The sequence below is a fragment of the Vicugna pacos genome, unplaced genomic scaffold, assembly GCF_048564905.1.
Source record: "Vicugna pacos unplaced genomic scaffold, VicPac4 scaffold_19, whole genome shotgun sequence".
In the NCBI taxonomy this organism is placed as follows: Eukaryota; Metazoa; Chordata; class Mammalia; order Artiodactyla; family Camelidae; genus Vicugna; species Vicugna pacos.
In genome coordinates, this window is record NW_027328740.1 from 76102270 (window position 1) to 76112582 (window position 10313).

Genomic DNA, 10313 nt, shown 5'->3' on the forward strand with positions numbered 1-10313 from the left:
TTCTTAAAATTTTTGAGGCTTCTTTTGTGACCAAGTACATGATGAATCCTAGAAAATGTTCCACGCACACTTGAAAAGAATGTATATCCTAATTTGGGGGGTTGTAATGCTCTGAAAATATCCACTAAATCTAATTTTTCTAATGTATCATTTCATTTCTCTGTTGCCTTATTTATTTTTTGTGTGGAAGATCTGTCTAGTGATGTTAAAGTGGTGTTAAAACTTCTGACAATGATTGTATTCCCATCAATTTCCCCATTTATCTCTGTTAGTAGTTGTTTTATGTACTTAGGTGCTCATGTTGGATGCATATATATTAATGATTATAATATCCTCATCTTGTTTTGCTCCTTTAATCATTATAAAATGCCTTTATTTATCTTTCTTTATGGCCCTTGTTTTAAAGTCTATTTTGTCTGAAATCAGAACTGCTACACCTGCTTTTTTGGAGTTTCCATTTGCATGGAATATCCTTTTCCGTCCATTCACTCTCAATCTATATGTGTCCTTCTCCCTAAAGTGTGTCTCTTGTATGCAGTTTATTGAAGTTTCTTGCTTTATTATCCAGTCTGCCACTCTGTCTTTTGACTGGAGCATTTAGTCCATTATCATTTAGAGTAATTAATGATAAATGAGTGTTTATTGCTATTTGAACTTATATTTGCAGTTGATTTCATATTTCTTCTTTGTTCCTTTCTTCTTCCTTTTGTGGTATGGTAATTTTCCTTTGTGTTATCTTGGATTGTATTTAGTTTTTGTTACTCACTTGTAAGTTTTTGGCTTGTGGTTACACTTTTTTGTAAGTCTGTTAACCAATTACTGTGACTGTGTGTACTAAACAGATAGTAATGTAATCTCAAACCCATCCTACCGAGAACAAAAAATTTAAGAAAAAAGAAGAAAAAAAAGATACTCTATATTTTCTTGCTTCCCTCTCCCACTCAATGATTTAGATGTCTTCTTTTACAATTTCATGTTTATTCTATTTGTAATTCATGGTAGTATCATCTTTCCAGTTATAAGCTCTCATTTCTGTATCATCCTGCTTCTTTTTTATTTAGAGTGTACCTTACAATATTTCTTTTAGCATGGGTTTAGTGTTGCTAAAGTCTTTTAGTTTTTCTTCTCTGTGAAATTCATTACCTCTCCCTCTGTTCTAAAGGATAGCCTTGCTGCAGAAAGTATCCTAGGCTGCATCTGTTTTTTCATTCAGGACTTTGAATACATATTTCCACTCCCTTCTGGCCTGTAGTGTTTCTGTAGAGAAATCAGTTGAGAGCCATCTCTTGTAACTCACTCTTTGTTTTTCTCTTGCTGCCTTTAGGATCATTTCTTTATCCTTCAGTCTGGCCATCTTGATTTTGTTGTCTTGGTGTGAGTCTCTTTAGGCTCTTCCTGTTTGGGAACCTCTGAGCCTCCTGTACTTGGGTGTCTGATTCTTTCTTTATGTTTGGGAATTTTTCAGTTATGATTTCTTTAAATACCTTCTCCATCCCCTTTGTTCTTTCTTCCCCTTCTGGAACTCTTATGATGCATAGATTGGCATGCTTTATATTATCCCATAGGTTCCTTATATTGTTTTCATTGTGTTTTATTTTTTTCTCTCAACTGTTCTGATTGTGTGCTTTCTGTTGTCCTGTCTTCTAGGTCACTTATTCGTTCCTCTGCATTATCTAGCCTGCGTTGTACTGCCTTTAGGTCAGATCTCATTTCAGCCAATGAATTTACCAATTCTACTTGGCTCTTCTTTATAGCTACTATTTTGTTTTTGACATATTTTATGTCTCTAAACACTATCTCTTTTAATTCCTTCAGTAATTCGATCACTTCTTTTTAGAAATCTTGATCTAATAGGCCATTAATATCTATTTCATTGATCGTTCTTTCAGGGGATTTCTCTTTCTCTTTTAATTGGGAATACTTCCTCTGCTTCTTCAACTGCTCATATCTCTCTGGCACTGTGGCTTAAGGAGTATCAGTTATCTATTGTGGCCCTTAAAGGGGTTTATTTCTTTATCTATCTAAGGCCTATGCTGGAATAAAACTTAAAAACAAGAGAGAGAAATAGAATTTTAAAAGAATGGAGGAAAAGAAGGTTTGAAAACAGTGCATAATCAATAATAGAAGAGCAAGTTGAAGAAGAATAGGAATCGAGTTGAGATGTCTTTTTAAAACCTTAATAAAAAGAAGAAAAAAATCAAAACACAATATTTAAAACCTGTGAATAATCAATAACAGATCAAATCCAAGAGAATTAAAAATGAAATGAAAATTGTAAACATATAGAACTGTTTAAAAAGTAAAGATTAAAAAGCTAATAGAAAATAAAACAGGTATAAAAAGATTTTAAAAACAAAGATGTGTTCTCCTAGAGACTGAACGCTCTTAATGGTTTTATTGAGAGGTCTTTGTGTCTTCGCCCTGTTTCATGAACTCAGCTTGCTCTGTTGGCCCCCTCGTCTGTGCTGCTCACAGTGTCCATTGGCAAGAAGATTGCACCCCTCCAACACTGGGTCAGGTGCTTCTCTCCTTCGCGGTGGGCGGGTGGGTCACTCCCCGTCCGGATGCCACAGTCAGTGCTGTGTCAGTTGCTCCATAGGTGGGCTCAGCTTCAAGAATAACAGGTTTATGGAGATATAATTCACATACCATAAAATGCAGCCTTTGAAAGTGTGCATTAGGGTTTTATGTACATTTCAGGGTTGTGTAGCCATCACCCCCAAAAGGAACCAGTACCCTTTAGTAAGTCAGTCCCTAACCTTCCTTTCCCTTAGCCCTCAACAGCCACCACTCTACTTTCTGCCTCTATGGGTTTGCCAGTTGTAGGCATTTCATATAAGTAGAACCATACAGTATGCTGCCTTTTTTGATTATCGTCTTTCATTTAGTGTGACGTTGTCAAGGCTCATCCATCGTGTAGCATATATCAATACCCAAATTCCTTTTTGTATTCATATAATATGCCATAGTTATAAATACACCACATTGCTTATCCATCCATAAGTTGATGATGAATAATTCTGCTGTAAATGCTCATGGACAAGTTTTTTTGTGAACACATTTTCACTTCTCTTCAGGATATATCAAAAAATGGAATTGCTGGGATGTATTCTACTTTTAAATTTTTGAGGAATTGCTAATATAGCTTTTAAAGTGACTGAAGCATTGTATATTTCCAGAAATAATGTATGAGGAGTCCAGTTTCTCCACATCCTCAACTACACTTTTTATAACTGGGTTTATAAATTCATATTTATATATCATATATCATATATATTTGTCATCCTAGTTGGTATGAAGTGGTATGTCATTGTGATTTTGATTTCTGTTTCCCTAATGCCTACTGATGTTGAACATCTTTTTATGTGCTTAGTTCCCATTCGTATGTCTGCTTTGGAGAAACACCTATTCAAATTCTTTGCCCATTTTAATTACATTTGTCTTTGTATTGTCATGTTTTAAGTCTTCTTTGTCTATTCTGGATAAAAGTCCCTTATCAGGGAAAATTTTGGAAATATTTTCATCCATCCTGTGTATTGTCTTCTTACTTTCTTCATGAAGTCCTTTGAAGCACAGAAGTTTTTAATTTTACTGAAGTCCAGTTTACTTGATTTTTTCCTTTTGTTGTTTGTGCTTTTGGTGTCATATATTACAAGTATTTGTAATCCAAAATCCTGAAGATTTTCTCATTGTTCATTTTCTAAATGTTTTATAGTTTCAGGTCTGTGATTTATTTTGAGTTAATTTCCATAAATGGTGTTAAGATAAATGTTCAGTTTTCTTTCTTTTCAGATGTATGTACAGGTGTCCCAGCATCATTTTTGTAAAGATTATTTTTCCCCATTGGATTGTCATGGCACCTTTGTCAAAAATTATATGGCTGTGTGTAAGACTTTGTTTATGGTCTCTTAGTTCTTTTCTCTCAATCTATTTTTCTGTCCTTTCTGCAAGTATCACACTGTATGGATCACAGTTTTGTTAGTGAGTTTTGAATTTGGAAACTTCAAAACTTTGTTCTTTTTCAAGATTGTTTTGACTATTTTGGGTATCTTGCATTTCCATATTAGTTTTAGGATCAGCTTGTTCATTTCTGCCAAAAAGCCAGAGCTGCATTGAATGTATAGGTCATTTTGAGGACAATGGCCATCCTAACAATAATAAGGCTTCTGATCCATGAACACAGAAGAGCTTTCCATTTATTTTAGGTCATTTTTAAATTCTATCACTAGTATTTTAGTTTTCAATATACATGTTTCAGATATTTTTCTCAGTATTCCACATATTTTTCTTAATATTACTAATTATTTTATTCTTTTTGATGCTATTGTAAATGAAAAGGTTTCCTTCATTTTATTTTTAGATTATTCACTGCTGTTGAATAGAAATGTAATTAATTTTTATATATTCATTTGTGTCTTACAATTTTGGTCAGACTGGGTTATTAATTCTAAGAGGATTTTTTTTTCTTTTCTCTCTATTTTTACTTTGTGGATTCCTTGTGATTTCAATATATAATATCATGCCATCTGGAATCAAAACAGTTTTATTTCTTTCTTTCTAATCTAGAGGCTTTATTTTCTTTGTCTGATTGATTTGACTAGAACTTCTAGTACAATGTTGATTTTGGGAGGGAATAATTCAGTGCTTCTGCATTATGTATGATCTTTGCTTCAGGTTTTTCATAGATGTTCTCTGTCAAGTTGAGGAAGTTCTCTTCTATTCCTAGTTTTTATCCATTATTCTATTAATATGGTGTATTACATGAATTGACTTTTGTATGTTGTACTGCCTTTGCATACCTGGATATATCCCACTTAATAGTGGTCTATTTTATATGTTACTGTTTTGGATTTGCTTGTATTCTGTTGAGGATTTTTGCATTTATATTCATAAGAGATAGTCTTTAGTTTTCTTGTGATGCCTTTGTCTGGTTTTCGTATCAGTGTGATACTAGTCTCATTGAATGAATTGGGAAGTGTGCCCACCTCTTTATTTTCAGACGAATTTGTGAAGCATTTTTTGTTTGTTTTTGTTTTAGTTTTTTTCTTTAAGTACTTGATGGAATTCACCAGTAAAGCCATACGGGCCTAGCATTTCTTTGTGTGAATGTTTTGGATTGCTATTTCAGTCACTACTTACTGTAGGATTATTTGAGTTTTCTATTTCTCCTTGAATTAGCTTCAGTCATTTATGTCCTTCTAGGAATTTATCCATTTCATCTAGATTATCTCATTTATTGGCTATATAATTATCCATGGTATTCCCTTATATTCCTTGTTATTTTTGTAAGGGCAGTAGTGACATCCTTCCTTTCATTTCTCATTTTAGTAATTTGAATCTTCTCTCTTTTTTTTTCAGTACTAGATAAAATTTGTCAATTTTATTGATCTTTTCAAAGAACCAACTATTCCTTTTGTTGATTATTCTCTGTTGTTCATCTATTGTCTATTCCATTTATTTCTGCCTTTAGTATTTTGATTAGAATGTTTAATTCATTTATATTAATGTAATTTCTTATCAGATTGAAGTTACAACTGCTGTCTACTTTCTATATGTCTTTTTTTCCCATTCCTCTATTACTACACATTTTTGTACATAGTAAGCATTTTCAAGTGTGCCATTTTAATTTGTTTATTTTATCTTTTTCTTCTCCTCCTCCTACTCTTCCTCCTCCTCCTTCTCTTCCATTGCCCTGGAGAGTAAAATTAACATCTTGTTTTAAAGCAATCTAGTTCACATGAATATCAACTTAATTTCAACAGTACACAAAAACTTTGCTTTGGTATCAGTCTTTTCCCTCCCCCTCCAAATGCTGTCATTTTCATACAAATTGCACCTTTATACATTTATAAGCTCATCTACACAGTTTCATAAGTATTGTTTTATGCAGTTGTCCTTTACATCAAATAGAACAAAACATTTACATGTAATGCCCGATTTATACTGTTTTATTTTTTTACTCATGTAGTAGTGCTCTTTATTTTTCAGGCGAGTGTCCTTTCATTTACACCTGCTGGACTATCCTTAGTATTTCTTGTAGGGCAGGCCTGCTAGCAATGGATTCTTTCAGATTTTGTTTTTGTAGGAGTGTCTTAATTTCTCCTTTAATTTTTTTAAAGAATCATTTTGCTGGCTATAAAATACTTGGTGACAGTCTTTTCCTTTTATCTCTTTGATGATACCATCCACTGCCTTCTGGTCTCCATGGTTTTTGATGAGAAATCAACTGTCTTACTGAGGAGCCTTTCTATATGTTGAGCCACTTTTCTCTTTCGGCTGTCAAGATACTTTATTCTTGTCTTTTGACACACTGAATCTGATGTGCCTATTTTAGATGTCTCTAAGTTTATACCACATGGAGTTTGTTGAGCTGCTGGGATGTACAAATTAATATTTTCATCAAATTTGGGAAGTTTTCAGCCATTATTTCTTTATATATTCTTTCTGCCCCTTTTTTTCTCTCCCTCCTTCTGGCGCTCCCATTATGTGTGTATTGGTATTGTTGATGGTGTCCCACCTATCTCTGACACAGTGTTCATTTTTTTTTCATTCATTTTTCTTTCTGTTCCACAGACAGGGAAATCTCAGTAGTTTTAATTTAACTGACTTTTTCTTCAACAAGTTCATATCTACAGAGAAACCACTTATTGAAGTTTTTATTTTAGTCATTATATTTGTATCTCTAGAATTTCTAGTTGGTTTTTATTATAAATTTTATTTATTGTTATTCTCTGTACAATGAGATGAGCACATAATTTAATCCTTTAGGCATGGTTTCTGTTAGTTTTTTGAACATATGTGTAATTGCTTATTTATGTCTTTGTCTAGTAAGTCCAGTGTCTGGGCTACCTCAGGGAGTTTCTGTTGACTACTTTTTCCCCGTCTGTTATGACCAAACTTTTCTGTTTCTTTGTACATCTTGTAATTTTCTGTTGAAAGCTGGACATTTAAAATATTACAATGTGGCAGATCTGAAAGCCTGATTTTCCTCATCTCCAGGGTTTATCGTTGCTTTCATTGTCATTGCTGCTGCTGCTATTTATTTAGTTACTTTCCTGAACAAATTCTGTAAAGTCTGTTTTCTTTATCATGCATGACCATGAGATCAGTGTGTGTGAAGAAAGCCTAGTTGTCATCACTGTAGTAATGATTGGACAGTGATTTCTTTCAATGCCTGGAGACAATCGTTTGAGCTGTTGCCAGGTGGCTGTGTGTCCACGTGCTGAGGGATGCCCTCAGCACCGGCATGCAGTCAGCAGCTCTTCCATATCCTTTAGTTCTTGCTTATGCAGAACCTCAAGTTCAGCCAGAGTTGAAGGCTTAGGATTTTCTCAGATCTTTCCTTGCCATGTGCCACACATGTATATTGCCTTCTACAATTCTCAGAATTTTTTGGAGCTTTTTAACCCTACCTTCACCCCCAGAACGTCTCATTAATCAATTTTGCCTTCTAAGTTTCCTAGTCAGCACGTAGTTAGCCTCTACTGGTCCCACTGGCTCAGGCAGTTGTAATGTTAGATACTCACTGCTGATTGTTTCCCACACACACTCTGGGGACAGGCTGTTTGCACAGCATGAGTTTGTGACAGGTCACATAGTGACAGCTCTCTGGGGGCGGATTTTTTGGGTAACTTTAAATCACTTCTGCCCCTACCTTGATTGTGAGACTATTGCTTATAAAGGCCACCATTTAGGTGAGGATACAGGGATGGGGTAGATCAAGTTACAATGCCTCAAAACTCACTATCTTTATGGAGATTTAGCTGGGTTTTTTTTCTCAAATAAAGACTCCCCGAATTGCTGGAAGTGTTGGTTTAATTTCCAGAGTTCTACAGAGGTTAATTTTGACAAATTTTACAAAGCCATTGTCATTGCTTCATAGAGGAGTAAGTTTTCCAAGATGTTTACTCAGATAGTCTAGAAGTGTATCCCATTTGCATTTGTGTTTAACTGAGTTACTTGCAAGACTAACTAATTCTACAGCTCCAGCCCCATTCACATAAGAGTCCACCTGCATGGATTCTCCTACAGCAGTGTACAACCTGTTGTCAGATTGTTGTTTTTCTTATTAAAGTGTAGGGGTTTTTAAAAATATGCTCATGAATAGCCTTTTGTCATTGTTACACGTTACAAAACTTCCACTAGTCTGTAGCTATTTTTTCCCCTCACTTATCGTTGCTTTAATGAAGTTCTCACTTTTAAGGATTTTCAGTAAAGCAGTTTGTGGATGCTGATCACACGGGTGAGGCATTTAACTACTGTCTAAACCTCAGTCTTTGCTCTGATTCACTGTCTGGAACATCTGAACACATCTACTGAACCCCATATACCAATGGATGCTGACAGACCTAATTAAAAAAATGCTTTTTAAGTAAAGCAAAAAATATTAACTTTGACACTGGAAACGACAAATCTCAAATTTCCTAGCTGATCTTGCTTTCTGTGATCATGAGCTACATCATGTTTTTAGAGCCGACAGGCATATTGAACTACTGATTTTATTTCATCGGATTTTAGAATGCAGAACACATTTCAGGCCCACTTATAGTACCATATGTGTATCTTAAATGATATGTACATATGATGATGTCTTTATTATAAGTACCTTATTTTATTTTAAGTACCTACTGCTGTGCATCTCATTAAGGAAAGCTTGAAACTGCAGTACTGAAATTTTTCATACCACCATCATCCCATAGCATCTCTTTTCAACTTATATGTTGTGTGGCAGAATATTTTTCTGCTCCCTAGAAATGATCAATGTTGAAGGGGAAAAAAAACCCCTCCTCAAATAAATATACTCCAAATCACACACTTATCTGAACGATGGCCACCATTTTAGTCCATAGTCCACACCAATCCATCTAATCATACTGACTCAGAATACTCAACATAGACAATCCACCCCTGAATTCAGGGTCCTCAACACACGTTCTATCCCCTCCCCATTCCTTGTTGACTCTGACCTACTTTTGTCCAACGTGTCCTGCCAGTCTCTTTGCTACTTGACTGCACTTTTTAATTTTTACCTTTGAGTTCCAGGCTGCGCCTAGTGATTTCCAGAGAAACGCCAGACACTTGGCTCATCAGGAGGGGCGGTGAGGATTTCAGAAAGCTGTTAAACTAACTCACTTTCAGATAGTGAGTGGCTGTTGTGCGCATTCCTTCTAGATCTCTGCCATGCCGGCTGCATCCACCCCAGCAAAATAACGTAGCTCCTCCAACCACCTCTGCCTCCATTCATCTGGGTTTCTGCTTTCAGTGACACTCAGATGCTGCTGAAGGGCAATATATATATATATATTTTTTAATTGAAGTATAGTCAGTTACAATGTGTCAATTTCTGATGTACAGCGCAATGTTCCAGTCCTTCATATTCACATATATATGCATGAATTCCTTTTCATATTTTTTTACTAAAGTTTATTACAAGATATTAAATATTGTTCCCTGTGCTATACAGAAGAAATTTAGTTTTTTAGCTATTTTTATATATAGTAGTTAATATATGCAAATCTCAGTCTCTGATGGGCATTTTTAAAGCCACATCTGGAACCCTTGTTGCAGAAGTGTCTGAGAAATATATTTTCGACCTCATAGACTTTTGGTTAGGAAGTTGGAATAAAGGCTGACCTGGCTCACCTAACTTGTCTGCCTTTGTGAGTAAAGAGGTCTGGAGTTTCAAGTCCCAATGAAATGTCCCGGCCCTTCAGTAGCAAACTCTTAAAGCAACCAAAATGCTCCCGTCTACCAGAGCATGACTTGTCCTTAGACACTGCTGGACATAACCACCGATGTTGTCTAAGGCATCGTCTTCATCTGGTGCACACTTTCTTTAGATGTGTAATATCCTGATTAACAGGACAAGCTAGTTTGGATTCCCAAGGCCACAGGCAGCCTTCTGCCTGACTTTGGAGTATATATAGTCCTCTCTCAGATCAGCTAGAGCTGTCTGGTGTGTGCTTTCCCAGAGAATGTGGGTGCAGTGCTCCCCACCAGAGTCCTACCAGTTGTTTTATTGCAGGAAGAGAGAGAGTAAAAGAGACAGAACAGGAAGTTCTTGTCCAGCCTCAAACACAGTCACCCCCGTCCAGGGCTCTTGCTCTGGGACACACAGCAGTGCAGGTCAGCAGCGATGTGGCCCCGGTGTACTCCAAAACATGGTGTGGTTTTACTGGGCTATCTGTGTCTTTCATGGGCCCTGCAAAGTTCTCGGCTTTGTGAAATGGGGAACTAAGGAACTCCCACCCATGGCTGTAACTCCCAGGGTTTGCACCCTTACGGGTTTTGAGGATTTGCTGGCAACTCATTCT